This window comes from Mycteria americana, chromosome 3, assembly GCF_035582795.1.
Source record: "Mycteria americana isolate JAX WOST 10 ecotype Jacksonville Zoo and Gardens chromosome 3, USCA_MyAme_1.0, whole genome shotgun sequence".
Lineage (NCBI taxonomy): Eukaryota > Metazoa > Chordata > Aves > Ciconiiformes > Ciconiidae > Mycteria > Mycteria americana.
The window spans coordinates 53,360,465-53,387,298 of NC_134367.1; the positions used below are offsets into that span (position 1 = coordinate 53,360,465).

Below are 26,834 nucleotides of genomic sequence, written 5' to 3' on the forward strand. Positions count from 1 at the left end.
TGGCCTGATTGAGGGCCACTGGTGTTGGCCATGGCAACAGAGGCAGGAGATAATGGGGAGAGCTGCAGGAGGAGGGAGGAAGGGATGTATCAATTGATATCTGTTTAGCCATGCTGAATGAGACTTGATGGCTTGGTATCCACAAAGAAGTGAAGAAAGACTAACTGAGGTTATAGCTTGGACAAGAGAGGACTAGTTTTATGTCCCAGTCATAAGAACCATATATATGTATATCTACGTTTCTGTGACTCTATGATGATTTTTATATATATATATTTGTATATAAATACATATTTACACTTATACATGTAATAGTTCTGTCTGTAGGCAAAGGAATCTGAAATAAAGTTATAATCAGAAGAATAGGAGAAGAGAAAGAACACAGCCCTGCACTCCCTGCCAAAAACAGAAGTGGAAAAAGGCCTTTCCCCTTGTTACTTTTTCATAGCATGACAGGTAACAAAGCACGTAGTAGCAAAATGCTTGCTTATTAACCCCCTGGAAAGTTTAAGCAGTCAAAAAAAAAATTTAAAAGTTATAGTTGTAGCCAGCTTCCACACTGTGCGGCTCGACAAGTCCTTCCACGTTTGGAGGGCAGGCATCCCCCACACTCACGCTGCCACACACCTCATGGGACGTGCGAGCAGCTACTGGCCCTGTCAGCAGTCACTTAGCTGATACAACACCCGTTACAATACTGGGGATGTGTATTTTGGTCCAGTGATGGATGCGTGTGTAGCCATGTGTCAAATCCGCCAGCACGCTGAGTGCTGGAAACAAATGGCACTTTCAGAGCAGCGCATCTGGGTCACTGCCTGCTCTCGCTGTGCCTGTGAGGACCTTGGGGAAGAAGAGTGGAGCAGGGAGGAGCAGGCTGCAGATTTGAGGAGCTGTGACGGCAGGTCTTATCTAGGCCACTGGCTGTAAACTGGATACCCTCACCCTGGAACAAGAAAAGTGGATTTTAGGTACTGTAAGGGTAAGTCTTTTGCATGTGGTGATGAGTGACGAGGTGGCACTAGTTTATTTTCTCCCTACTCTCAGTTTTGCAGCTGTAATCAGGATTATAAAAGCACATTCAACCTTCCCCCCGCCCCCAGTAAAATAGACCGTAAATCGCTGAGAAATAACACACAGAAAGCACTCACAGGCCCCGCTTTTTAGTGCTGTAACTAGTTTGGACTTGCACATTTAGGAAATGTCACATTTGATTTTGACCTAGAATCAAGTTCACTCCGCCTCGCTGAAACACAAGACGCACCATTCATGCGGCGCCCGGAGTGCAGCCTCCAGCTGCAGAATGTGGGTTACCAGAAGCAGGAGACATCTGAGAAGGAGCATTCAGAGCAGCACGTGTGCCACTTGCAGCCGTGAGCGTATTCGATTATGAACTCTGCAAAATGTATGAATGGTACAGGCTGACGGTACAATCCCTGGAAGTACATATCCATAACAATTCTATGGAAAAGAAAAAGGGATGCGTGTCTGAGAGCCACAAAGAGGCAAGACTTTTTTTTTCTTTTTCTTTTTAAGTATGCAAGCAAGCTAATTAATTTCCCCTCCAAAAACCATTTGCACAATCTGGGAGCCGCTGCAAGGGCCAGTTGTAAAGATTTCAACAGCAAACATCATCAGCAACAGCTAAGGGAACCATTAAATCAGGAGTCACATATTAAAACCAAACTATACATGCCAAAAACACCAAGTTCATTTCTCACACATATAGTCTTACATCTAATGGCAAAGTGTCAACAGAATCTGGGACTACGACGGTCCCACAAAGCCACTGGCACTGCGGCTGGACAGCCTATACAGAAACGCTACCTGCCACATCAACACGCCCATCCCTCCGTGCACCGCAGTGTTCACCATGGACAACCACCAGTTTATTTGGTCTGCTTCCTCTCCCCATGTTACATACATGCCCATCCACTTTTAACCCACCTGCACAGACATACAGCTATAGCAAGTACTTTGAAGCACCTCACGCACAAAAGGGTATCAAGAAAGGGAATTGTATTCGACCTTGTCATACATGCGTGTGGGCAGTGAAAACAGTACAGCCTCCACAAGCAGACAGATGCATTTAAAAAAAGGACAGAAAGTAGGAGAGAGAACGCTTCCTCATAAACACGTGTGTTTTATCAACTGTCTGAACTCCAATCACTTCCCTCTTCCAGAGAGACATCTCTGGGTCCCATCTTTCAGCTCTGTTAAAATTTCAACAGCTCACTGGCTGCCATTTCATGCAAAGAGGGAGAAGGGACACGGACTGAGCATCAGATAGTCAAGTGCAGAAACAGGTTTAAACAGAAGCAGAAAATCTTCTCCCAAGGAGAGGAATTCCAGTACCAGGACTATGTAAGAAGAAGAAAATAAAAAGCTGCAGTTCTGCAGAGCGACAGACGTGTATCATACAGCTGGGACCATTTATGTCCGTAGAGTTTCCACTGCTCTAGCAGTAACAGAAGACTTTTTCCTCCTGGGCAAACTCTTTCTCACTCTAGGATTCACAACGGAGCAATTACAAGCTTCCTAAAAGCCCTGCAAAGTTTTCAAGGCTTGAAGTAGCTACAGCTTCTGACCCAGACTGACTGGAAGCATTAGTAGAGAGCAGGGCAGCAGAAAACATTGCAGCCTAGTTGAAATTTTAAACACCAATGAGCGTGGACTTCAAGTTCTGCCCTACTTGCCTTAAAAACACCCAGCGGTCCTTTTGCTACCAATGATGTAAAAAATTAAAGCCATAACAGGTTGTTTATGAAGGCTGACTACCTCTCTCCATCAATGGAGCGGTGTCACCCTGCAAGTGTCAGGCTTACCGCTCATTTTGAGGGCTGTAGCGCCAGCACCCGAACAAGCACGTACAAAGTGACAAGGGCATACAATGCATTTTGTAGGCTTGGAACAAAACCCTGTTTGTAGGCTTCACTTAGTGAAAGAATTTATGTTAACAGAACAAGCTATTTATAGCAACTCTCCATAGAAATGAACTGTCTCTTGGTTCCTGTCCTTGTGAAACGCAGCTTTCTAAGTGGAGAAACCCTCTCTTTACTCTAAAATCATGGGCAAAGGGGGGTACGGGGAAAGGGAAGCTGCTCCCCAACGTACATCCTGCCACCTCCAGTTGTACTGGAGATGAGGTCTCCCTGTGCTGTCGGCACAAAAGGTCACCCATGGTTTGAGCCCCTGCGCAGTCACACCACGCTTCCCCAGCCCCCTTGGCGGGGCAGCCGCGGTGAAGAGCTGCCTGTGCCTTGGCCCATCGCTCACAGCTCTGAGCTGTGCCCGTCCTGCCGACAGACACGCATAACCAAGACGGACTGCTCTTCCCAGGCTCCTCAAGCCACACACATTTAATTACAGGCTTTTAGCCAACATTAAATCGAGTATACTACAGCTCCTTGAAACAGCACAGGAGGGAGAGATCCTGGTCTCTCCCCAGCCAGCCCTTCAGAAGATCCCAAACCAGAGCATGTTCACATATCCTCACGTTTCGTATGCTCTCTGAAATAAAAGTATATGTACTTTAATCCTGATCACACACAGCCAGCCAGCTAGAAACCCACACCCCTGTATGCACGCCTCATCAGGGTTTTGAGCGGGCTGCAAAATTGTCACACAAAATCTCACCTACTTGTTACAAATGACCCAGATCCACAGTCTGCTTACCATCCAAGCTTAATAAATCATTTCTACAGGTTTGGTCAGACAAGAAGCTGAGCAAACTGCACGCATGTGACTTTTCTTAATAAAACAAAAAGCTGTTTTGGAAAAAAAGCAAAACAGAGCAGATTTGCTGTTTCAAAGTACAAAAAAGTAGATAAACAAATAAATCAGAAACTAAAACACACACATGCAAACAGACAAACCACATAAGAAAGGTTTCCACTTAGCTCTCCCTCTTTTCTTTTGCTTAAGTATTTCCACAAATAAGATGCAATTAATTCTCTACATCCATATCTGGGGGAGTTCTGCTGCTGGGCTTTTAAATCTTGAGACCAGAGCTACTTGGCAAAAAAAACTGTACCACACTGCTCAGAGATTACAGTTTAGACCTGACCGGGGGGGGGGGGGGGGGGGAATTTTTCGTCTACAAAAAGTTTTTATGTTTTGGCAAAAGCTTTATTTCAGACTAAAATAACCTTACTTTTTCCACTTGGGTCCCTAAATATCCTCACTGCCCCCTGCCCCTTCCAAACTCTAGACAAAACACAGGCTCTCACTGCATACCCTTGCCCCTAAATCTCATCCATCAACAGCTTTGCAATAAAATCCCTCATAATTGGTTCCCTCATACTGTTTCTTTCCAGTATCTCACACTGACACTCTTTGTTGGTTAAAAAAAGGCATATCTTAAATCTAATGATTGTACCAATAAACCTAAATTAGACTAATGGGAACCCTGAACTGAAAATAAAGCTCTAAAAGCTATAGGGTATACATATATCATGAGACTTTATTAAACTATAAATCTGTTGATTACAACTTTATTTTCTAAAGACAGAATTATCTTAAGCCAATTTGTTGCCCAACATAATAGCATTTGGTGTCTATAATGAAAATTAGATTATATCAGGGTAAGTTTGTTTATAATTTTAGATTAACAGAATTAGACACAGGGTTTTCACATGGATGAAATAATGAAATGCAGTATGTTTTCCTTTTCTTAACATTACATATCTGGTACTCTCCAAGTCATAAGCAAGCATCTTGCTTTGAAAAGAGTAATTTCTCTGTCTGTATTCCACAAAAAGTTAGATTAAGCTGATATATGACATCACGTACTGTAAAGGTATAGATCCAATACAAATTGGGAGTGCTGACAAAGAAAAACCCTGAGCTGTTCCCATTCCTTAGGTGCACAAGGCTGTTCTGCTACAATTCTTCACTACCTCAGTTCAACTGATGTGCCTGTTGGTTACGTTGCACTGACTGCTGGGTCCTGGAGAGACTGGGGTTTAAAATCAACCACTCCAAAATGTCTTGTTTTAAATTCTGAAACAGCGGTGGGTTTAGCCGTGCAGGAGAGCAAGCGCGAGCAGGAACTTCTGAGGTTGGCTATGTCACCCCAGAAGACCTGTCTTGAACCACAGCCCAGAGAGAAAAGCAGAGAGCACCCAAAGTTTTTACACCCTTGCACTCAATATGAGTAGAAAGGTACACACGCTAAAACATAAGCTAAAATGTAAGTGATATTTTCTTGGGCCGTCTGACAACTCAACCTTGGAGTCCTTCAGACTCACAGATCATTGACTCAGAGACTACACCAACTTATTCATTGATGACTGACCAAATCACAAACCTCTGTATGAAAAACATCATGCAAGCTTCTGCACGGCCTTTTCACCACCCCCATCTCCTTTCCCAGCAATATCTGTGTGATACGGTTGTGTCCATATTGTCCCTAGCTCTTGGTTGCAGCTGCATTCAGATTATTTCCAGAAGAAATGGATGCTCTGCCTCAAGCCGTGGTTTCTACATACAGGTTTGGGAGGGTTGGGAGGAGATGAAGCGGTGGTGGTGTGCAGCTAAAGCTGCTTCTAAGCTCTTACTCTGCCCTGCTCAGCCCTTCCACTCTGAATCGCTTTCTTTATGGTGGCTGGGAATCAACTGCAAAATAAAATAAGAAAGTTTTCCTTCTGGCAACTGGTATTTTTAATTCTCTCTCTGTCCAGTGTCATAGGCAAGGAAGGGAAGGAAAGGGAGATAACACTAGCTTCAGTTATTTACTTAGGTTTGCTGCAAATAGTCAGAGGTCTCAGTACCCTGTTACACAAAAGGTAAACAGCAGTAGTGACGCACTCCAAGAAAGCATCCCCCAAGCCTACTCCGAACAACGAAAATAACTACTGCCAGCACCAACTGTCATGTGTCAAAACTCAATGCTATTCTTGGAGCACATGCAGGCTCAGGAATTTTTTTTTTCCCCCCTTTTTTTTTTCTTTTTTTTAAACAAAGTAATTTCAAACCAGTCCAACCAACACATGTGATGTGTGTGATGGTCTTGGCAGCCGCTACTTTTCTAAATGATAATTACTGGCAGTTTATCAGTCTTAACAGTTTGAGACAGGCAGTTTGACAATGTTAACGGACACTGCTGAACCAAAATACAGTTCCCACGGGCTCTCTCAGGCACACTTTCCTTCCTGCCGGTTGGAGAATTTCAAGTGCTCTGCTATGATTTGGCAAATCCTCACCCTGGCCCTGCACCACTCCTCAGATCGCTGCCAGCAGGGCTCCATTACATCTTCATAGCATACACTATTAAAAAAAAAAAAATTCGTTTTTACAATGTATTAATTGTGCCCCCTCTGCCACATGACTGCAAATAGCTCTGGCAAACAACTGCACCTCAATGAATAAAAAGTTTGTTTGACCGAAGAGTAACTGGAGTTGCTTGGCACTGAAGATGAATACAGCAATGCTCCAGCTGACACATCTTGCACAGACAGTCCTATTAGGTCTCCTGTACTTACTTGTATCTACAAAACACAGCAAATAACCTTTCTTGAAGCTTCAGACTTAAAAGAGCAAGATTTCTGGGCAAACTGAAATATTAGCCTCTTTAGACTCTGAATAACTGAGTTTATGTACTAGTCCTTTACATTCAGTAAGCCACAATAAAGTGCCTTCACAGATAAACTTTGACAAGTTCTATTTTTTTCCTCTAGCAGATGCAGAATTTTTATTAAACACATCCACAGGCACAAAATAAACTGACATTAAATGAATACTAGCAAGAAAAAAAGATAGCTTTTATACTTTAAAAAAAAAACAAAACTGAAAACTGACCTTCCACATTGCATTAAAAAGCTTTAACTCTATACTTTAGACTTGGGTGAGTTGAGCAATTTCAATCACAGGTACTAAATCTCTGGAATGTCAGAGTGCTGTACCCACTTTCAGCCAAACCTTCAGTACTCCTGGTGGTTTTTGTTTCTGCGAAGCCCACTTCAGGCCATTAAGTGTTCACATGATGCAAATAGTCATCAGCTATGTGTGGTTTTCCCCTCTTGCAGGTTTTTACACCCTCTGTCTTTCAGAGTTTCTAACGATAATCTCTCTGTGCCAGCAATTTCAAAGTTTCTGCCCCAGAGGAGAAATGTGCTTTTTGTCATCATTCTGCATCCAGAACTCACCATTCTCATTGCCGGGGATTTTATGGAGTAGGATCTTCACAGGGGCAAAGCCAGATGCTTTACATCAAAAGGACCAACACCACTAAGGACTCCTAGTGTGGAAGTTTTGCATTTGTCTGATCATCCTTCCTGCCAACATCAATGGGAAAATTCCCACTCATTTCTATAGGAGCAGGCTCCCACAGACAGGGAAAAAAACCACAAAGCATGTACAGCTGCTTCCCACTGTCAGTAAAATGGAAGAGGTTCCTTTTTAGGGGGTAGCAGAATCCATCACAAAAGCTGCATTCAGGAAATCACAAGTATTCTTTTCTAAAATAAATTACGACACCTTAGTGAAAATATATTGCAGGCCTTTGGAAAGGTAAAAGGGACAAATAAAGCATTTAACCTTTTTGTTTGAAAACCTCAGACATGAACTGCAACCTTTCATTTCACCTTAATGCTACCATAGTGGTCTGAATCCCAAGGCAAAGCAAACTCTTGAAAAAGAAGATGAGCCCAAAACCCTGAACAAAAGCAAACCCCAGCATAGACGAGAAAAGTAAACCTGGGTGCTTCTCCAAATGATCCCCTTGATGGTCTCTCTGCCAGGGATGCTGCTCTCCAGCTCTGAAGCCAGAGAGTGCCCGTAGCGGGTCCATGGCCAGCTGGGGAATACCCCTCGCCCATCAGCACCATTGCTCAGAGCATGGCTGATGTATGAGGTGACAGCAGGACCTGCGGTCCCACGCACACCCCCAGGGCAGGCCTAGGGGCTCTCAGCAGGGACTGCGGACAGGTAGCCCAGCCTCAGCCTCTTCTGCCCGCTGACAGCTCTCCCTCTGGTCTTCAGGGGGGAGAGACTCAGTTTGCTGGAGGGTGCTCAGAAAAAGTGCGCAAAGCATCACCTTTGTCTAGATTTTTATTGATTGATTGATTTTTCTCACAGATACCAATATTATAATGAAATGAAATGGTCCCCTTGTGAGTCAGAACATTTCAGATATTGAAGGGAATGTAATTTTAAAACAAATTGAATAAAGAGGATTTTTTTGTCATCCCCTTCCTCTTCCAGCTCTTCATTAGGAACATCAGTTACAAAAACCCAAGCAGTGGGAGAGGAACTAAAAAGGACACACACTGGAAGGCAGGTTGATAGTGGATCAAATGTTCATCCCTGTGTAGGAACCTCAGAAGAAATCTTAAACCGTGGAGAAAAAGGTATGGGGTAAAAACCTACTAGCAGCAGAAGGAAGTCCTTAATAGAAGGCAAAGAAAATGTAATTTCAGTGTAAGTCAATGCCAGGTGATGCTGCCCAGTTGCTGGAGGGAACTTCCAGGACAGTGAAGAAGGTTGGGGGTGGATGTGGGAGGGGAGTATCTCCACACAAAAATCCCCACCAGTGCTCCTCCCTCGCACAGCGACACAAGCAGCTTGCCACTGGTAGTATCTGCTCTACAAGTGGTTCAGCAGAGATCTGCACAATACTCCCCTGGTGGGCACCACTGGCAGCAGGTGTGAAAACCAGCAGGTCAAAAATGTACGTGGGTTCTGGAAATACTGAAGCCAGTCTCTTCTCTGGGAGATGCGATAGGACTTTTTACAGAGTCCCTCCAGCACTGCAGACCTCATAACTGGGAGTCCAGCAGCTGTATCTTAGGATATCTGTGTGCACATACACACGCCCTGAACGGTCACAAGGCAGAACCTCACCCAGCAAGAAACACCCAGACTCTGGTCAAGCAATACGGGAAGGCAGAGCCCCCGTAGGCTGGTACGAGTGCACTGACGAGCAATTGCTTGAAGATGAACTTACAGCATCATCTACTTCATGCCACCATTTTCTTCCAGGTTAGTACTCATTCCTGCTACGAAACCGCTACTCGCTTCTTCAGAGGAGTAAGTGGTTTCTGAGGAGCGAGCAGCTGGTACATCCCTCTGGACTACATCCCTCTGGAGGGGTGAATGCTGATGCAGGCCGTGTCAGCTGCAAGTCTCCTTTGCAAAGACTAGTGACCAGTGCTAGCAATGGCTCTTGCCTTACTGCTCTGCGGAGGCAGGCGACTGCGCGAGGCTTTGAGAGGAAGCCCATGTTGCTGAGGACACAGACTCTGGCATCACCTCCTCTTCCATCCCCCAGGCTTCTGGGCAACAAGTAGGGAGAACTTCACCTCGGGGTAGTAAAAAGCAGTCTAATGATTTCATGGCTTCCCTTTAATTTGTGCACTCTTCCACTCTCATCTCTATGCTTTCACACAGAAAGATAGTTTGTAGCTTTCTCAGCTGTGACAAACTGTGAAGATGAACATGGAGACTTGTTAAAAGATTTAGGGACAAATCCAAAAAAAGTATTTAGGGATCTGGCTTTTAAATCCTATTCAATGTAAGTTTAAATCCTTAAGCACCTCTTTGGCTTTAGCTCTACAACTTCAACAGGGAAGCCAACAACGTTTTGAGTAATCACGTGTTCTTTCAACTTTGCGTTCTTACTTTCATGAAAGAGAATGCTGCAAAATGACTAGATTATGCTTCTCATTTAAATAGAAAATGAGAAAGTCTGTGTTATGCACAAGTGACTGAAAAAAGAAGGATTTTAAATATTTGGCATTTGTATTTATGAATGTAATCTGCATTAGAAACACCCATCCAGATAGCTAAACACAACTGCAAGCAGCCATTAGATTTATGCATGCATGTAAAACACCGAAGCTTTCATTATTTGTAACCTGATTGACATGGGTGACTATGCAACTCTCAGCTTGTGAAACATCTGTGTCAGTCCACTTTCTCTTTCCCTTTGAGCTTACCTCCTTGCAGCTCTTTGTAGCGGTGCTTAGTCATGTGTGCTTGGGAGAGGAAGATCACTTGGTAGCAGCAAGGTCAGTGGGTGCACATGCTGTTTGTTTCTGTGGTCACTCTACAGGTTCCTCAATGCACCCAAAACCAATATCCTCTGGGCCTCACCATGTTCAGCAGAGCATACAAAACAAAGTCTGGTAGTACTTCAACAGGCTTCTGCAACCAATGGGGATGGCAACTCACTAAACAACCCCACCGGTTTTGAGGTGGGGAATTTAGGTGCTAATGATTACCTGAGCATGGTGCCAGAGACAGAGGAACAGCATTTATCAGTTACCTTTCACTGAGAAAGAAAGAAATGAAGTTTCCTTCCTTCCAAGTGTAGATACCTTGACAAACTGTTAGGAACCAACATTTCTTTAGGAGAAAAAGGGAGAGGAGTGGAACAAACTGTTCAATCCATTCCCCTCTCAGATGCTATGGGGTATCTGAGATGCCCACTGCCAATTCCCCCAGCTGTGTGTAGGATGGTAGAGGAAGAAGCAGAATAACCCAGGACTCACCACGGGCACTAACAACTTTAGCAACACAATGCTCTGTTACCTGTAATTTAGTAAGCTGGGCCAGATATCTCATGAAAGAAAAGAACTTCCAGTTTCAAAAGCTTTACTGGAGTTGTTTCATGGGAGATTTCTATTGACACCAAGATCCCACTGAAAGCACCTGAGCATCTCTTTGTTCCTAACAGAAAACGGTGTCCCAAAACTGAAAATACTCTATTAAGTATCCAAAGAATCTTGTAGTCCATATGTTTGCCCAGCTCTCAAGACCAATATTGGAAAAGGGCAAATAATTTGGGATTTCACACACGTGCTTTTCGTCAGCCACATGATATAATAAAAACTCAAGTCTTCAGTCTGCCTTTAAGGCTACATGACAGAATTAAAACAACAACAACAACAAAAAAAAACCCAAACCCCAAAACTATTCACTGTATATATCCTGGTGAAACAGCACTTGCACAATTTAAAATTGCTGGTCCAATGCTTCTTCAGAGCCTCAAATGGAAAAGTTATTAATATCTCCTACTCCTAATAAAATCCCATTTAAAAAGTTGGTATGAAATTACTCCATTCTGTGCTAGCAAAGCATACCAGTCTATGAAGCACTTTGAGGTCTAGGCAAATAACGAGTTGAACATTATGCAAAACAGCTCTAAAACACTAAAAGAAGTAGACTTCTAAATGAAAATTATTATTTTCATTTTTAAAGAAGTGATTAGTTACCCCAGGCATACAACTTGGCATTTGGATGAGGCTGGATTTTTCCAGGCAGTTTTCTCAAATAGCCCCAAGATGCACAGGTCACTTTATGATGGCACCACCTTTGGGTGCCCCATAAACAGTTAGTAATTAAAATCATAAGCATCCTTATTTCTTAGGAAGCCTGGTACAGGGAGAGGTAGTCAGACAAGAACAAAATATTAAAAGCCCATCTGAACGTCCCATGAGACATGCATTTGTACAGTCAGAGTAAGAACCTAATTTGCTCTCAGATTAGTCACACACTGAATCTGTTCTTACCAATGCCCAAGTTGGCTTGCCTTGCATCGCGTATCTCAAGTATGGGACAGCGATCTGTGCTGCCAAGGCACTGCACGCCAAACGGCCCTCTTCCTTCGCACCTGAGCAGCAGATTCTTGAGCAGCACCGCAAAAGGCACCACTGCACAGAAGGAAAGCCAAAGACATGAAGCAATTACCTCTTTTTCCTCAAGGCCACACGATTCTCAAGATAGCTACTGTTATTGCACCATCAGTTATAAGCTCCTACGCAGAAGGTTAATGGCAGCTAACTCCCTTCACGCTTACTAGCAAGAACAGTTTCAGAGAAACAGATAATCTTTACCATTTATCCACCAGTTTCCTTTTACAGTTTAAAAATCGGTAGGCAGTATTAACTCCTATCTGCAGATTTGTCTTCACACAGCTCTGACTATAAACAGTCATCTCATTCTCTTCAGCAATCAAATTTTTTTCTAGTTAGGAGTTGCTGCTCTCAGCTCCATCGTCTCTTGCTCTGCAGTCACTCCAGAAGAAGTAAGAGATATATGATTAATTCAGATATTGATCATGTGCCATGAGATCAGAGCTTTTATTCCAGTACTTCCTCTTTACCTCTACCCCCTCCAAGTCTACCAGTACATGTAGTTACTGTGACTTGCTCAACAGTCAGTAGTAGAGCTGCGCGTAGGATGGAAACTCTACAGAAATGTTCTGACACACTTCTCTTTCTCCAGTAAAGTGAATACAAGTGGTTTCTTTGGAACATTTGCTCATGGTTTGCACAGTGGACATTGCAACACAAGTCAGCTTTAGGATTCTCTACAGGAAATAAGTCATCTGCAACTGGAAAGTCACATGCTTACATCTGAAATAGTGCTACAGTTATGCCAACGGATAGCCGAGAGGCAACTCTGCACAAGCAATACTGTGTAGGAAAGAGACAGCTTAGTGTTCGGTAGGGGTGACAGTGACACCTCGTAGACCAAAGTCTCCCACTTGAGCACAGAAGAGTTACAGTGAACACTACCGTGCAGGAAGGAGCATCTTTGAGCATAAGTAGGTATTACCCAGAATATTACTATTGCAACACATCAGCTGGACTTCACAGGACTGAACATACTGATGGCAGCTTCAACTTAACAGTTAATGCAAAACCACGTTCACTACCACTTCTACTAAACCATGCGATGACACAGTACTATTTTCAGGTAGGGAGAAGACGACCTTGGTTACTGTAACAGCTCTGTGTCCAGCTTTTGCTAAGGAAGGTACCACAGGCTACTAATCAACTACATGTTCATCAGAAGTTGGCTAGATTATTAATAGACTCGTGTAATACAAGCTGCAGTCATTTATTTTCAAGATGGAAAATACACAAGGAATCTTCTCATAACTAAAGTTCTGTGTGCTTTAGGTTTTTGTTTTGTTTTGTTTTTTTAAACTTATTCTGATTATGGGATACTGATCTTGCCGACTCTTTATGCAATTTTTATTATACTTAATTGCATTCAAGTAATGGAAAAGGGCATTCATGATTGGTTGTTTTAAGGAAAGAACATATCAGGATGTGTAGGACTGTCAATATCCGAGCAAAGAACAGTGGCAAAGTTGGCCTAGCTGTAGATTTGCTTCCTTTTTTCTAGCTCCAAATGAGGCTAGGAAAATGGGAGACTTGCAGAATCTTCTTTGGCTGCTAATTCATGCAGGAATAAAAATGGAACACTATCTGGGAAAAAAACCCAACCAGCTGTACTTCTTCTGGATCATGGAAAGCACAAAACATGAGACAAATGCTAATTCTTGATAAACACAAACAAAATGACACACTGCATTACAGCGAACTTTAGGGAAAGGACAGTCAGAATTCACTTTCAAAAGACCAGGCTCCTACTTCATCAATAACATTAGATCTGTCAGAAAGGAGTATATAGCTGTGATTCTACATGGTTTATCTATTCGAAAGAATTAGCTCTCTGAAGTATTGCTTTCATTGAAACAGTTTTCATTGCAAAGACTTTCCTGACTTGGCAATCTGAGGTATTTGGAGACTGTGTCAGTAATTCAAATACATGCATCAGACCATTTCCTTCCTTATGCCAGCTGTCCAACAGGTTTTGGAAAAGTGACACTTGCTTTTTCCCCCAACCATGCAATAATACAGAGCAGACATGCAGAAATACAGATATTTTGTACAGGGTACAAGCATGAAAGTGAAACAGGAAGGGAAGAACAGAAAAGCAGACAGATCTGAGATTTGAGAGAGCTCTCCAAAGAAAGCTAGTTTTTATGGCATATAGGCTGAAGAAGTTCTCTCCTTGGTTTACATTGCAGCAGCACAATAAGGCCTGACCTGAAATGATGTTCTTTTCAGTTTTCCTAAGGACCATGCAGATATTAAAAACAATAATTAAAAAAAAATTCAGATGAATTCAGCAGATGAAGGGAAGTAGCGCGAAGTAGTGCTCCTCAGGCCTCAGACACGCTGAATTCACAATCTCAAGTCAGTCAGGACGAAGGCAGCACATTCTTCGCTCTTTGGCTAGCATAAGAACGGAAGATGCAGAAGCAACGGTCGCATTCCCTGAGCTAGCTGAGGGGATGTGGCTGCCTTGAGAGCAATGCTGTTGGGCTCCAGAGAAGTTACATCAGCCACCTCTGAGGTTGCCACTTATTTATGGGCTCTTAAATGAGATTAGAAGTCATGGGGGAAAGGAAATAGACACTTTTCAGTCCCAAAACTGACAGGATTTGGAGGTTTCTTAGTGAAAATAGCCTCACCATCGCTTTGTCAAATTAGCTAGAAAAGGAATTAAAAACAGGAATATCAACAGCGGGGTATCTGGAATTAGAAACCAAGACCCACCCAGTTTTCAGACCTTAAAGTCTTAATTCAAACAACTTCAGGCAGAATCTTTCGTGCATTTCTCCTAGGAGCCATTATAATGAAGTCAGTGACTATGAAAAAGCAGATGATTAAATCATTAATATATTATGTACACACACGCATAAATTTCTTGGAAATAAGTCTCAACTTTTGAACCAAATAAGGATGAGAAATTATGCTAAAAGGTACAGAAAAAGTTCATCTGGACTGAGGTAATTTCTGTTTGTCTTGATCCATAAGCAATGGAGAGAAGTTCAGCTGTGCAGATGCTCTTGACAGAATTTTATTTCCTGTGTTCCTCAACAGGATGTATAATGGGGCACGACCGAAGAGAAGCTGTGGCTGAAGGGAAGCAGAAGCCCTCCAGCTACTTCGTGGTGCTGCGTTTTCCCTCTGGACCAGGACCAGGCATGCCAGGTTCAGTAGGCAGGCAGGCTGGTCAGCCATGGGGTCCCAGACCCAGAGGTACTCACCACCGTGCTGAGGTTCCTGGAGCTTGTGACGTGGAGCGGGACAGCATTCCCACGGTGGCAGGAACCTCATGCAGAAAACTTCATGAGTCGGAGACCTAATCGGTTAAGACCGATACTCTTCAATGCGCAAAGAACAAGCTGTAAACTAGGAAAATATTCTGATCACCTTATGGACAGGACTACCAGCTCAGCACAAAATTTACTGTGTTTCAGGTTGCCCACTAGAGGTATTGGATCTATGGTCATCAACTTATCCCACTCCTGATACTAACCTTCTCCAAAGTGATAACGAGGGGGAAAAAAAAAAAAAAAATAGTTCCAGGGCAGCAGGTAATTTTTGTGTTTGTGCAAAGTTCTTCCTTTGGCCATAAAAAATGCCTATCAAGTTATTCTGTTTACTTTGTAGGCTACATGCAATGCCTTAACATTCAAACTGATACACCTTCTCTGTATAGCTTTAGTTTGGTGCACTGACAGAGTCAGAATCACAGAATTGTATAGGTTGGAAAAGACCTTTAAGATCATCGAGTCCATCTTACAAGCAGTGCCTAGCTGAGCTGTCACACAAAGGAAGCAGTGTAGCAGGAATGACTAATGAATAAATCTCAAAAAAAAAAAAAAGGGATGTAAAAGGATGTTTACAGATTTCCACATGGATATGGTCTATTATGAAGCTATAACTTCCTATCTATTGAGTGTTTACTAGAAAGGCTGAGAATTAAGATAGAGTCTTTGTGGACAGGAAATGATCCAAGGAAAATTAAACAGATACAGCAATTCACCGTCAAAATGGGAGGAAACACTTTAACTGCTAAATAACAAAAAGCTTACACAGTACTAAAATACTATTTAAAATTAGGAATAAAGATTTCTTAGACATGCACTTCCTCAAGACCGTATATGAGATTTTATCCAGCCCTCCTTTACTTAACAAGATGGCTATAAATTCCAATGGGAGTTTGACAGATTAACAACTGTAGGATTAGATACATGTTTAATTAAACACAAAAACACATGATGTGATATGTATGTTTTAAAAACCTATTCAGTTTAAGCATGATTGATGAGACATCCAGAGACACATCCGCACTTCAAAAAGAAAAAAAATCATTGCACACTCATACATGAACAGAGAACTTACAGGAAATAATACGCAGTAGTATTTCAACCCTAGGCTCGCACCTAATGGTCAAAATACCACTTAATTTTTTCCTGTAAAAATTTCATTAAGTTGCTTTAATATAAACAGGCATCACCAAGCTTGGGGAAAAAAAGATATAATCCAGCAAGATTATATATTTAAAATTTCAATATCTGTTTTATCAATTAAAACCTAATCTAGATTTTCAAACTGCAGAATGGTATGTTACGTATGGCAATTTTAATCTAAATTCCACAGGAAAGGCACTTCCCATCTGCAGCCAAGCTCTCGGTACACACCCAAAAGCTTCATTCGAAATCTGCTCTTCAGCAGCCAACGATAGCACTGCACATGTAGCCATGCACGCAGCAAATACAAAGAGCTGTTAACTATTCATGATAAAGAGCACATGTAAAGGGACTGAAAATGGTTACACGCAGCCATAGGTGCACTGCTTTTACAGAAGTACCCTGAAAGAATACCACAGAAGGGCCTTTTCGCCAAAGAAATTGCGCTGTAAATGTCTGGTTCGAGTCCCACTGCTGTCAAATTAAGGTCTTCCCATTAACTTCAGTAAGCTCCCCATCAATCTCCAGATTTTTGTTGTTAGAAAGACTTAAAATAGGATGGCAAAGAATCTAGGCTCAGCTTATAGCTGAGGCTGGCAGTTTATCACCCTGCAACATGTAACTGCCTGCACCAAACCTTACATTGTCATGGGAGGGTTTATAGCCCCCCTCAGCGCTGCAAAGGAAGGTTCACATGGGAGTTGAGTATCACTGGTTCTGAACTGGATACAAGGCAGTTGTTAGTGGTGCTGCTTTGATTTCCAGCTCCTGTGTTATGTTCAGACAAGCGTAAATTCATCATACGTACAAGCATCACGTAGGTCCTGTAACCCAACAAGCATATATTTTGGCCAAATTACTAAACTGCAAAATAATTTAAAGATAAGGTGGCAAAATTATTTTTCATTAACAATCACTTAACAGGGCATCAGAATATTCTGGGGAAAGAAAAAAAGGAAAAGGTTTAATTCTCATTTCCATCCTTCCTCTTGTCACTCCAGAGCTAAGCAGTGTTAAGTTTTTGGCTTTCTTACCACAACAAAGCTGAGACTCCTCTATGTTTTCACCAAGATAAATGTCAGCTTGACACATTACCAAGGAATGAAACTTGTGCTATCTATTTATATTCAGAAAGGCAATAAAAAAAAATAAAATCCGGTTTTCATTTTAGATTACTGCCACGGCAAAACAGTGAAAACTAAACAAAACCAAGTATCTAGTTACTTTTGGGCTATTTTAAAGTGGGCTCAGTCTTAAAATTACACACCCAGCACGGTCAGAGACCAAACAATGGCAGCTCAAGAGAAGTGAATTATTAGATCTTGAATCCACATATTGTAAATGATAGATGCAAGTTTATCTAGGAGTTTCAAATGTCATGGCCATTTGGAATTGAACTGAACATGCATACAAAGACAACTACAGTCCTTACCCAGATTAATCAGGAAATGTTTTTTACTATGAGGGAAGAATATGGCCTCCTTCAAACGAACCCTCCGTCCTAAAATGCAGATTGCACTAACATGACTACAAGGAAAACGTTTAACACAGACTTCTTTGTAGACGGAAACATGATCTGTGCAGCCCAAATTTCATGAACCTTGGGCCAGCGTACCACTTCATGGTCCCAAATGCTATGTAATAACTTGTGGTAGCTTGTGAACTTCTACTAGAAAGTGCATATTGTGTGTTAGCTATCCACAAGCATACTTTTATCCTGTGTTATAGTTGCAGGAAGTTTGGAGTTACCCAAGGCAAAGGGCTGAGCATTTATACAGCAGTTGCTGCTCAGAAACCCACAAGCTGCAAGTATGCACCCCCGGCTTACCCCATACTGACTTGTTTCCTCTTAATGCCTTGTTTCTCTTAAGTGGATAGCACTCTCAACGCTTATTTAACGGTGGCAATACTAAATAAAGATCGTGCCAAAATCACCTTTAAAAAACTTCTGCATGCAATTTTTTTCTTGCACACATGCACTGATGGCAAGTGTCTTAGAAGTTAATTTCCTAGTTGGAAGCAACCAAAAGGACGAAACTGTACTCATTAGAATATACAGAAAGAAAGCAATAATCAAAAGCTTCATGCATGCTTAACAGAAAATTTTGAGTTGCTCTTCATCTTGCTGGTCAAATTTAAAAATAAAATTATATCAACTCAATAGAACTCAGATTCACAAACCAACCATTTAAAAGTACTTTAAAGGTTAAAAATAGGGTTTTAGACTCATACAAAAGATTTTTAAACTAAAAAGAGAAACGAAAATGAAAAAAAAAAAATCCCAGAGGCTTTAATTAAACACCTGAAGTGCTAATTTCTAGAATAAAATAGAAAACCAGCTGGAAGCATTAATAAACATATTGCTAAATTAAAACTTATATGTCAACAACAAAGTTAATCTCCAGTGCAGTTCTCCCCAAAAAAGAAACAAATCAAATCCATCCACTAAGAAACTGCTATACGCAACAATTTTTTGTACTTGAAAAACTTACAAATGCTTATGCCGCACAAAAATGGGGCAAGCTAGCAGTCATTTTAGCAAAGGAAATGCCTCTGAACTTGTGGCATTTCACATGCATGCAGCCTGTGAGGCTCAGCTTAGGTTGAAGATGATCAAGGTTGCATTCCCAGCCATAGAGAGAAGACTTGAAAAACAACCCAAAACAGCGAACTACTGGAGGTCAGATTCAATTAAGAGAAATCCTCCAGGCTGGTGCAATGAAATCTCACCGAGGCCCCAGAAGACATTCCAATGCTTTTATTGACTGGTGAAGAAGTGAACAGAATTTGAAATTTAATTTGGCCAAATCTAGCTCTGATCAGTGCTACTGAAACACAGACGATAAATTTACCAAATTGCTTCAGTAGCCAAGATGATTACAGCTTTCTTAAGGCTGCCAGTGACATATGTAGTGGAAGCAGAGACCTTCAGCAAATACTTGAGTGTGGTGGAAAACAGAGTTTCCCTTCTATCAAAGCCACACAAATTTGGTCTGAATAAATTCACTGGAGGAGGGGAAGAAGAAGCCGATGCTGACACAGAGATGCTGACTGGGAGGAAGACTGGAAGCTGAGCTCCCTGTCTCGCTGCCCAATGTCCTAATGTGAACCACTAGATAAAAGCAGCCAATTCCGTCAAAGAGGCAAACACTTGCTGGAATTAAGCCCTTCATTTCACTTCCCAGGACTTGAGTGTCCTGAGGAATCTCAAAAAAATACAGACTGATGAGACCAGGATGGCAAAAAGCCTTACAAGAAAATTGGGGGGCGGGGAGGGGGAGCGCTTTCTCCAACGTCAGGCACCACACTGGACAGCCACGTCTCTTGTCTCATTTTACAAACTAGTCATCAGCGTTGCGCTAGTGTTTACCTTCACAACTACAGAGTTTGATCTCTGAATCCACCCTGCTGCTGCTGCAAGCTCCACCAGCAGTTTACACCTTGTGCAGGAGGGATGAGCTTCTCCTCCGAACTGAGATACCAATGCAAGCTCACTACACTATTTAACCACAGATTTTGTCTCCTCTGCTCAGCTGGCTTCCCAAGAGTTATGAGATTTAAGACTACCGACAGAAGAGAGGCAGCAGGGACTTATTCACCCACCTGTTTTAATGTGACTGCCTCAGCTTTACCCGGGGCTGTCATGTCAGAGGACCACGCACTCTCCCCTCCTTCCAGCTCATCATACCCTCTGCAGAGGAAGAGGAGGAGGAGGAGGAGGAGGAGGAGGAGGAGGAGGAGGAGGAAGGAGCCTCTTCTGTGGCTCCGGCCACATGCCTCAGCACCAGCTGAGCCAAGCCATAACCACTCGCCTCATTTTACCAGGGTAAAAATCAAAGAGCTAGCCCAAGGCAAGAGCCTGGCAGCACCAAGGAGTGCATTAGCAAGCGCATTGCTAGAATCTCCCTAACACTTAGATGCTGAAGTGTCAGAACACAGACTTTATTCAGACACCACAAATACTACAAAATCAGGTGAAGAAAAATTCTGAAATAAGCTCTCTGAGACAACATAGTTATTGTAATACTGTTTTCTGTATTATAAACCATAATGATACTTGTTTATAAAGTCTTCTGTTTCAAAAATTTGAAGCGGTAGGTTTACACAAAATTTTCTTTCAGAAAGTGGAAGTCTGGCAATTTTGACCTGATTTTGCCATTTACATGATGGCTGCAGCACTGACTATCCTGATGAAAGGAATCTCAGCTGAAGCCTATACTCTCTCATTTCTACTTCTTAGAGCTTATTCTGCAGCACTTCAGAGAGTTCCAAGCCATCACTGTGTCTCTGTCCTATGAGATACAGTACAGATACAGCTGCTTCTTGGGATTTCAAAAATAATTAAAGGCAAGCTACAACAAAGGAAGTGTGGAAGAGAGAAAAATGTGACAGAAGCAACACGAGTCTGTTGCAAACCAATACATGCACATTCAAGTCTGTTAAAAGGCATCTCTTTTTCCGTGTTATATGTTTATCTTAGCTACAAAGCTAATTTGATGGAATAACCCTGGGACTCTTTTATTCCAAGAAATCAAGGTGGCCAGAGTTTATCCATTTTGTTACAAATTTGCTATGTTTCATCACCATCTCAGAATTTAAAGTTGTCCTATTCTTTTTAAAAATTGTGGTAGGGATAACATCTGAGTAAAATTAAAACAACTTCTGTGGTTTGCTGAAAGTAGTTTTATATTTGACAGGATTAAGTTTACAACCACTGTTTTAGTTGTCCGTTATTAGTGGCAGTTCAGAAGCTTCCCCAGTTATATTAAGGAAAACGCTACCAAACAAAAAACCAGCAGCAGCAAACGCAACCAAACAAAAAAGGAAGGGAAGGCAGATTACTTCGCTGTAGGAGGAGCTGCCCCGACTTCCTGGAAGTCTACAACCGCCTGTAGTCTGTGAGCAGGAGCCAAAGAGGGCTCTGATGGAGAGGTCTCACCCACCCAGCCATCGCAGCAGGTGGATAGGAAGTGCCCTCAGCCTGAGACACCCAGAAGGTGGGGGGACATAGTCACGGGAACATTTAGGCATGGAAATCAAGTATCACACATCACACTCTTGCAGTGTCTTTCTGAACTCCGTTAATAACAGATGCACCTGATAAGGCTGAGGTTGCTTCTCCCCCAATACTCTACCGCTCCTCAAAGGGGTGAGCTCCAGGACCTCTACCCGCTTCTTGCTGCCCGGGTCCCAGCGAGCTGCAGCTAGGCAATGGCACTTCAGACAACACAACACTGAAAGGGAAACCCACAAACAGTCCCCTTTCCCCCCATGGCACGCTTACAAGACAAAGCCACTTCTTGCAGGAATTGCCTGTATGTCCCGTAAAGGAGCTGACAGGAGTATGAGAGATGACGGTCATCACCCCCCCAGTCTTCTCCCCCAAAGCAGAAAGTTCCTTCTTAAGCACTTAAGTAATCACAAATAGAAAACAACAGGGGTAACGTTAGGCAGGAGATGGAGTAATTCCTGCACAGATACCATACTAATAATTAAATATATTAACATAAACATGTATTATTTATGGATGAAACACATAACTTATCACCACTACCGTCTAGAGCATTTACAGTTTCCAGAGTGAGGGAAATGCTCATGAAGCACAAGTAGTTTTTCATTTTATCAACAGCTCTCAAACCTCCAAAAATACTTTTTAACTACATCCATAAAAATTACAGACCACAGCTATGTTTGCCTTGTGATTACTTGAAAGCTAAATAAATCTTCTCTTTGAAGCACAAACAAGGTTTTTGAAGTTTTTACCAAGTTTTTGGCCACAGTTCTTATATATAACAGCATGGATTTAAAACTTATTATACCCCAACCGGGATCATTTTTGGAAACACCCTGCTTGCTTCTTGGATGGGTTTCCGTTTGATTCAATCACAGTAATTGTACAGCTCTCATAGTACTCAGAACTAGTCAGAAAAACAAAGAATATTGCAGAAGTTTCCATTTATAGATGACTGGGCTGCAGTTTAGTGATTTTGCAACCAGAAGTGGGAGAAGTCATTCTCTTCTTTTCAATATCACATGGCAGAAGCAGTTAGAAACAGCCTCAAATTACATTAATTCTCTTTTCCTGATTTCATATATATATGTGTGTGTGTGTGTATATATATGTGTATCTATATATATCTTCTTATCTTAAGCCTTTAGATCACCCTCAAGTCCCCACTCTGAAAAACTAACACTACATTTACATCTCCAGTCCCATCTTTGCAATCAGAGACTTCATTAACTGCATATATTCCCTGTGGGGTTTTTTGGAAAAATTACTTCAGGACCATGTCAATCCTGAAGAAACACTGAGGCTCAGATTAACATCCCCTTCAAAAAAGCCCATGTGAAGAGATGGCACTTGACAACATCTGGCAGCTGCAGAACCATCCAGGCAGGTTAGTTGCTGGTGAAGTGAAGGTGGGACATGACTTGTCTCATCTCTGGATACTGCAGCCCCTTAAGGGGCTCAAACTCAGGAAGAAGAGGCATTATGGAAATTAAGCCACAGTAGAAGCAGTAAGTTTTCCTATAAGCAAGGAGCCTGCTGAAGTCACTATCATAAGAAATCAGTGGGCCAGGAACATAGGTCCATTTCCGAGTACTCTGTTACACACAGAACAGCACCTAGCTTTGCTGTATTGCTGGTAATGCTGTTAGAAGGGCTATTAAACATCATGTGTAAGATTTTATTACAATCTAATTACAAAGGAGGCAAGAGAAGATTCATTGTCTCCTCCCTGTCTCCTGTGGTATTAAAAACCTTTCCCAAAGCACTACAATCTGTTTAAGTCAGAGGCTAGCTACTGGATTTGTTGTGCCACAGGTATGACCCAGGTGTAGCAACGCTGGCTTTTGTTTGATATGGAGGAGGAAAAAAAAAAATAAAGCTACATGATGGTACCACTGGAAAAGGAAGAATGGTCAGCCCAAACTGAATTCTGACATACAAATTTTAAATTCAAAATCTTAAAGAAAAAAAAGCAGCAATTTACATTTGAGGGTACCTGTAGCTTCCCAACACATTGCTTTTCATTGCTTAGGAAACCTTTACGACTCTGTAGACCTTTTGTGCTGAAGTTGCATGCGCTGAGTTCAGGCTGAGTTTTTTGAGGAACTCCAGCCAAAACAACCCGGCCACTTCCAAGAATGTAGCTGGGCAAAAAAAAGGAACCTTTTATTCGGAGAACATGGGGCATTGAAACTTGTCCCAGCGTAAATGCTTTTCACTCCCCAACTTGTGAGTACTTGAACTTGGAATCCCGAGGCAGCTCTTCCTCAGTGTTTTATCTCTGGGTTCATATAAGTCAGGTGAAATAAAAACATCATCCTGACCGCTGTCTTGCAAAACCTTTCCATTTAAAATTAGGCATGAGGGAACAGATGGCCAGTCTGCTAAATCAAGGGACAGAATTAAGGCTTCTCAGTCACTTGATAAGTGCGCGTTCCAACAGCACTTACTGGTACAAAAAGGTGCGTTGGGATGCGCAATACTTTCATCTCACAGATGCAACCAAGTTCAACTAAAGCCCATCAAATGCTCTTATCAGATGGGAGTCTGAAGAGATATTTACTTGAAGGAGACAAGAGAAATATTTAAGCTTCTATTACAGTCCGTGTAATTTTCTTGAGAAACTTTTGTTTCTACCCACCAAGGATTTGAAGTCTATGTATAAAATAAACTGTGTTCTACAGCATCTTCCCTTCCATTCAAAAAGGCTGATTTGCATTTTAATACAAAGCAGAATTAAACTGCGATCTCAGCTTAGCATTAATGGGGACAGCAAATATAGCACCCTAAGATAGAGTGCCTATAACATACATAACTTATCTGTACAGAACAAGCTGGCAGAGCAGTTACGTCTTTAGCAAACCAGACTCAATATAAAAAGGATTTACTTGCACACAAGAACATTTGCAGTCTCTATGTAGTTTTACTTTGAATAGATTTAACATTTAACTAGTTCAACCACATTAATCCTTGAGCTCCAGACTCCTGGAAAAGTATTTATCATTTTTTATTTAGAACTAAAAATGACATTTGCAGCAACAAAAGGTGGAATTTCAAAGAACTGTATGCAATTTTTAAAACATCACTATCTAAATAAATATGAAAACCTCCCAACTTTCTCAAAGAAGTAAGATTCCTAGCAAAGCTACACTTTTCACATTTATATCAGAATGAGTTCTAAGCTTTAAAAGCCAGAACTTGGTGCAGCTTTTTCTTAGATAGGAAAGCCCATAATTTTTGAAGTGTTCCAATTGCAAAGGCTAAATTGCAGCAGTAATGATGAAATACTCCAGTCAGAAGGAGCTCTAGATTGAAAATTTAAATGAGAAACCAACTCAGTGCAGTTACTGATAATGCAAGTTAATTAAGAGCATTTTTGAACATTTGTCCTATTCCTTCACTGTGATTTCCAGGTTCGCTAAAGAGTTTCCCTATTGTGCTGCACACCACGCTCCAGGGTACAGCAATAGCTGCCCTTTATGCAACTCCTTTATTTGGTACATTGAATTTTAAAGTTTATCTTCAGATAAAGGTGTAGAGAAATGGATTAAAGGAAAGTGTGTTTTACTGCCATTATGCTTGCTTTCCTAACAGAGATGGGCAGATGGGTGTTTGTATGGCTAAATCCATCTCCAGTTGTCTCCCATTCCCTCCCACTATTCACTGCCCCCTTCCCGCTGCTGCAGACCACAGCCTTCCAAAAAAAAAAAAAAAACACAAACCAAAAAAACCACCACAAAACCAAAACCCCTCAAAACACAAAAACCGCTCCCTCCAGATGTTAATCCAAGAAAGGAAAAAACCATGAAGCAATTGAGAACAAACACGAGAGCCCTAAGCCCGTACATCTCCCACTCCAAGCTAGTTAAAAATACGCAGAAGTGTTTTGACATTTTACCATGTGTGCATTTTACTAAGATGGTACATACAGACCAGCAGGCAGAGAGGTTGCCATCTTTTCTTATCCTGAGTAACTCCTATGTAAATCACCATGGCACCTGGTCCACAGTTCTGGTTCAGCGAAGTATAACTTGCTCTTCACCCTGACTTAACTTCATCCCTCTCACAGGCTACTGGGAAGCCTGAGACTTGCACAACAGCTCCACCACCACTGCGGCTGGGAAAATTTCCTTGGAAGCCAAAGCCTCCTCTCCACTTCAGATGGATGCGAGAGATTACTCTGCCTTCTGCAATGAGGTCTGATTCTTCAAAAATAGCTCATGCATTGGTTTGTGAAACTGAGTCTTAAAGTGTGTCTCCTATTAGCTTAATCAGATTCCCCGCCCCAATAAGTCCAAGTCCTCCTCCCTTTCCTGGAGAGTGGCAGGAGAAAGGAGGCTGTGTCCTGCTCCCCATGCGGAGAATCCCCATCCCTCTCCAGCAGGCAGCACTCCACCTACCTGTCATTATCTCCCTCCAATAACTTGTCTTGAAAAACCACTACAACAGCTTGAGCGAGTCTCATCTGACTTCTGGGCCTGAACTCAGGTATTTCTTCATTGCCCAAATCTCTTCCCTCACACTTCACCAAAGCACCTTTCTCTTTCTCTTTTTTTTTTTTTTTCTTCTAAATTTTAGTCTTCCAGGCAGACCTCAGAAAAATCCCTTGTACAGCAACTTTTGCTCTCTGTGCCACATTCAATTTGCATCTCCCAGATAAAAATTCTCATATTTTCTCCCACCAGCTGGAACTTCTGCTGCCAACTGTCCTAGCTCTCTTAATCAAGTATATTTATCAATGTACTTGCAAGTATTCACACTGCAAATGTATATGCCTGATAAAGCAAAGGTATGTATAGGAATAAGTTGCCGAATAGATTTACAACTTGAACGAGACATTAACCTCCCTCCTGCTTCCCTCTCCCCAGTTCAATCCCTCTCCAAGGGGATCCTCCTTCTGCCCTGCAGCCACCTCTGTACCTCTTGTTCTGAGCTGTTGTGTCATCCGCTTGGTTCAGCCTTTCCATATCTCAGCATCTTCACCTCTCTCTCACCAGTCTCATGCTCAGACTGGGACAATGCAAAAACCCTTATCCCACTCTTTAAAGACAACCCACGTTAAACAAAAAAAGCTCTGCACTGCCACATCCCAAGCAGGCACATTCTGAAATACCAAAACGCGTATTACTGCATTTAATTATAACACAACCAAACAGCTTTCTGGTCAATGAACTTACAGCATCTCCAGTGGTTTTGTTAAAAACTTCTTTGACTTCTTGGCTTCAATCCACTCTCATCTGTATTACACAGTACTGTGGGTTTTACACTTATTTCAAAGGTATGTTTTTTGCTTTAGTTTCAACATTTCTGCCTTCTGCAGACTCTTTCCTGTCCTGACGGTATTTTCTGTCTCCACCACCTCCTCCCTAGAACCTTTTCTCAACCTTTATTAAAAAAAAACCCACCCATATTCTCTTCCTCACCTCACCCACACTCCGACAGATGCCCACTCAAACTCCCAGGCTTGCTTGCGATCTGCCGCCTGCACGCTTTGCTTGAGAGCGCTTCCAGGCAGCTCTGCTCTCCCCAGCTCCCTGTAACACACACTGGGGGGAAACAAAAAAAAAAAAACAAAACAACCCCAAAAAGCAAGCCCACCTGGACACTGCTATTCGTTCTCCTTCACCTTAGAAGAGCAGCGCTCCACCAGAGCTATACCTTCCCTTGAAGAAAGGGCTGGCTGCAGCTATGCTTTCCCAGACACGATCAGTTCACCCCAAGTAGAGAAACAGGTTTTATTTCCAAACAAATAAACAACCTCCACTGAGG

At 42.1% G+C, this 26,834-nt stretch overlaps 1 protein-coding gene across 9 annotated transcripts in view; it reads right to left on the bottom strand.

Annotated features, from left to right (window-relative positions):
• The window catches only part of FYN (FYN proto-oncogene, Src family tyrosine kinase), a 151,446-nt gene that overhangs the window by 101,305 nt on the left and 23,307 nt on the right, over window positions 1-26,834 (bottom strand). For 2 of the 9 annotated variants that reach the window (XM_075498578.1, XM_075498577.1), the window contains exon 2: window positions 11,508-11,648. The exons of 6 other annotated variants lie outside the window; for them this stretch is intronic. The gene's annotated coding sequence lies outside the window, so the exon portion shown is untranslated. Of the gene's footprint in view, window positions 1-627; window positions 778-11,507; window positions 11,649-26,834 lie in introns of those variants that run through there. One more of the 9 variants, XM_075498575.1, reaches the window with a different exon arrangement.